Raw genomic sequence first — 4570 nt, forward strand, 5'->3', positions numbered from 1 at the left:
GAGCCCCGTGGCCGGGCCCGGCCTCCTTCCACGGTCTCCTCTGCAGGAGCTGGGCAGCGGATCGCACCGGCCACCGCCGCCTGCAAACTCGGGGCTAAGGGCCTGCCCCCAGGCTGTTCTCCCCCTCCTCTGTGCGGGAGAGGAGGAGGAGGGCACAGGAGAAGGACCTGCCAGCCTGTCCCCTGGCGGCGGAGCAGTTTGGAAACACTCACTCAGTGACACGTTGGTTGCACCTCTGCCCGGTGCACAGCGGGGCATCCCGCGGCAGACGCAGGGCGGGGGCCGGAGGGGCGGGGAGCAGCGGCACCGGTTGGGGGGGCGGCCTCTGTGCAGGGGGTGAGCGGCCACTCCCTCGGGGCCCAGGAGGCGTGTGGTCTCCCCGCCCGGAGGCAGCGGGCGTGTGGTGAGCAGATAGCGGCGGCCAGTACCGCGGCAGCACCTGGCACAGAGCCTGGGCTCCGGCGGCGGCACACCGCCACTCCATGAGCCGCCCAGCCGCCGCCCGGGGCTGCTGGGGGCCACTGGGGGGGGAAGGGGCTCAGTGCTGCTCGGGGGGGGGCTCCTCGGTGCCACTCAGGGGAGAGGGGGGCTCAGTGCCGCTGTGGGGAGGCCTCCGGGGGGCAGCCAGGTGTGGGCTTGGCGACAGGAGGCCGTCTCCGGGAACCAGGTGGAACCCACAGGCCCCCCCCCCCCCCCAGTGAGCCCCAGCCCCCGCCCTGCGCCGAGGGCACCGGCTGCCCCGTCCACCGGCTGCTCGCCTCCCTGAGCCGCTTCCCCAGCCCCGGGCGCCCTCAGCCTCCCCCCCCCCGTCCCCCGCAGGAGGAGGCCCAGCCCTGGGCCCTGTGGGGGGCGGGGGGGGGGCACAGGAACTGGGGAGGTGACGCCGGCCCAACCGGCCAGGCCCGCAGGGGGGGTCTTTCCTGCCCAGGTCCCAGCCGGTGCCAGAGCCGCCCCCTGGGTCACAGGGTCATGGCGGGCGGTGGGGCGGGCTTGGTGGGCAGCCCGGCCAGACTTAACACAGGCCCTCTTTTAAACAGCAATAACGGTTTATAGCCTCAGCGGAGGGCTTTCTGCTGCTTCAGGGAGGGAGAGGGGGAGGGAGGGAGGGAACGAGGGAGGGAGGGGGGAGGGGAAAGGGGGAAGGAGGAGAGACATGGGGGCTGGTTGCCTCCTGCCCGCGGAATGGAACCCGTGACCCTTTGGGGCAGGTGATCTAACCGCCGAACCCGCGGGGGGGGCCCCCCTCCCCCCAGGGCTGCACCTGCACGGCCCTGGGTCCTGGCTGTGCGCTGGGCGATGGCACCCCCTGCTGGCCGTTGCCTGAGCTCCCCTTCCTGACCCAGTGGTGCCTGGACCCTGCACTCCGGCTGCAGCTGAGGAGCCCGTGCTGTTTATCGCCCACAAACAACAGACAAACAGACAGACACACAGACAGACACACAGACAGACACACAGACAGACAGACAGCGGCTCAGCTGCTGGAGAGCCTGGAGAGCCTTGTGCAGCGGGGGCAGAGGCTGCCCTCTCCGCAGGCTGGCACGGGCTGCTCGGCACGGCCCCGGTGGCTGGATGGTGGTGGGGAGGGGGGACCTGGCTGCTCCGGGGGCGTGTGCCAGCCCCTCCTGGTGAAGGACCGGGCTCCGGACTCCCCTGCCCCCACCGGCTCACACACCGGGAGCGGCCCCTGTGCTCGCCGGTGGGGACAGCACCGAGGCCCACGCCCTCCCCCTGGGGCCTCCGCGCCCAGGGACCCAGCGGCACCGCCTGAGGGCAGAGAGGCCGCCACACGGAAAGCCGGGGCTGGGCGGCGCCAGGTGGTCGGTCACCTGCAGGGGACGGGGGGGGAGGCTGAGGGCGGCCGGGGGCTGGGCGGTGCCAGGTGGTCAATAAAATATAATTTTTAAAAAAAGAATAAACCGGCTCACACACCCAGAACCACAAACTCACCTGTGCGCCCCGGATGCAAACGGCCTCCATTAACCAGACCTTAACCAGATGCTCAGAACGAACTCAGAGCACAGCAATCGTTAACCCTCACTGGGCCAGTGCCCTCCCCCGGGCACCCGCCCACTCGTCCGCCCTCACCCCCATGCACCTCCCCCACCTCCCTCCCCACCCTCCCCTCTCCCAGGGGAGTCCCGGAGGCTCCTGCCTGTCTCCCTCCCAGAACCCACTCCACGGCCGACTCCACGGCCCAGTACGTGTGGCTGTTTACTTGACGCCTTTGCTTTTGTCCGCTGCTGTGGGAGCAGCCCGAGGGCGGGGAAGAAGGGGCCCAGCTCGGGCCCAGGGGCGGGACAGTCTTCCGTGGGTCGATGTCTCACAAGCCGCTGCAGCTCTCCTTCCAAACGGGGGCGGGGACTGTGGGCTCTGCGCGTGGTCTCCCCTGCGAGGCTGGGGCAGACGGGGCCTCCCTCCGACGCCCGCTCAGACGGCCCCAGCGGGGGCCTGGCCTCCCGGAAGCCGGCACGTACGGCCTGCGGGGTCCCCGTCTCTGACACCCCTTTGCCAAACCTCCAGGCGGCCGTCCTCAGAGCTGCTCTGGCTCTCCCCGGGCTGGGCCGGGCCGGAGAGCCGGCTGGGAGACGGTTTGCTGGGTGCGGAGGGAGGGATGGAGGCGGCAGGGCCGGGGCGGGTCGGGAAGGACGGCAGGCGGGGGACCAGGCGGCCTGCAGGCGGGGAGGGCTCTGAGCTCCGCATGGGAGGAGGAGCTGGGGGGCCATTTCAAAGGCTGCGCCCAGACGCACAGACACAGCGGACAGCGGACAGCGCAGGCTGGAGGCCCGGAGTGGCCTGTCACCAAAGCAGCTGCCGGCCTGGGGGTTTGGGATCAAACCTTTCACAGAACTCCTTCTCATCCACTGGCCACCGGCATGTCCCAAATGTGTTGTGATGGATTTCAGAGAGGAAGGGGGGAGAGAGAGAGAGAATCATCGATCGGCTGCCTCCTGCACGGCCCCTCCTGAGGACGGAGCCCGCAACCCGGGCCTGTGCCCTGACCGGGAATGGAACCGTGACCGCCTGGTCCTAGGTCCACGCTCAGCCCTGAGCCCCCGGCCGGGCCAGCAGCACGTTCTAGGTGACAAGGCTGATTCTAATCTCCTCACTTCCTCTTTCCTTCCCCTGCACTTCCTGCTTTCACCCCTTCTCGAGCGAGCTGGGGTGCCCTGGTCTGCAGGTCTGGGGGCCCCGACACCTGCCCGGGGAGGGCTCTGTGGGTGGAGGGGAGGGTGCTGCTGGCCCGGAGAGAGCGGAGGGGGCGGGAGATGGTGATTCTGGAACCGGGGGAGGGTGCCCTGGGGGGCGGTGTGGCCCGTGCTGAGCTGGGAGGAGGCCGCAGCCTCGATGGTGCGGGATGCAGGGAGGAGGGCGGCAGCACTTCCTCTCTCTGCATCTGCCGCTGCAGTCAGACAGGGTTCTGGGTCTGCGGTCAGACAGGGTTCTGGGTCTCTGCCCGTCAGACAGGGTTCTGGGTCTGCGGTTCAGGCAGGGTTCTGGGTCTGTGGTCAGGCAGGGTTCTGGGTCTGTGGTCAGGCAGGGTTCTGGGTCTGCGGTCAGGCAGGGTTCTGGGTCTGCGGTCAGGCAGGGTTCTGGGTCTGTGGTCAGGCAGGGTTCTGGGTCTGTGGTCAGGCAGGGTTCTGGGTCTGCGGTCAGGCAGGGTTCTGGGTCTGTGGTCAGGCAGGGTTCTGGGTCTGTGGTCAGGCAGGGTTCTGGGTCTGCAGTCAGACAGGGTTCTGGGTCTGCGGTCAGACAGGGTTCTGGGTCGGCCGCCCTGGGAGGACCAGCCCCCACCGCCCTCAGACACACAGGGGGAGGGGGGCGAGGTCCCAGTTTCTCGTGGGCACAGCCCCTGACCTCAGCAGGGCCTGCCGAGGGAGCCAATGCTGGGCCTCGGCCTTGGGCCTGGGAGTAAACTCGCAGGAGAGGCTCCGGCCCAGACCACCCCAGCCCCAGTCCGCCCAGCGCCCAGCAACGCCCACTCCCTGCCGCTTGGGAGAGCCGGGAGCCGCGCGGGTGCTGGGCGGGAGCTGGGGGCGGGGGGGGGGGGGGGGTGCTGGGTGGGAAGGTCACCCCGTCAGAGCTCTCCCTCCGAGCGCCCGCCCTCAGACAGACTGGACCGCGGCCAGTCCGTTCTCATACCCCAGTCTGTGTCTGTGCTGATTGTGGGTTTGTTTGTGCATCAGATCCCACAGGGGAGGTCCAGGCCGGCACGTCCTGAGCCGGGGTCGGGGGGGCCTGGGGGGGCCTGAGCCCGGGTTCGGGGGGGCCTGGGGGGGCCTGAGCCCGGGTTCGGGGGGGGCCTGGTGGGCTCTGAGCCCGGGTTCGGGGGGCCTGGGGGGCCCTGAGCCCGGGTTCTGGGGGGCCTGGGGGGGCCGTGGCTGGGCCCGCTGGCGGGCTGCTGGGGCCGGGCCGGAGCGCCCTCCTGTGTGGCCGCCCTGCCCAGGCTCCGTGCGGGGCGGGCGGTGTCCCCGGGCCCTGCGGGCGACGGGCGCGGAGCCCCGAGGCAGCGGGCGAAGGGCGCGGGGCGGGAGCTGTCAGCGACGTCAGTGCCGAGTCCCCGCCCCGGCCC

This window comes from Pipistrellus hanaki (genome assembly GCF_964339955.1).
Source record: "Pipistrellus hanaki genome assembly, chromosome: 2".
In the NCBI taxonomy this organism is placed as follows: domain Eukaryota; kingdom Metazoa; phylum Chordata; class Mammalia; order Chiroptera; family Vespertilionidae; genus Pipistrellus; species Pipistrellus hanaki.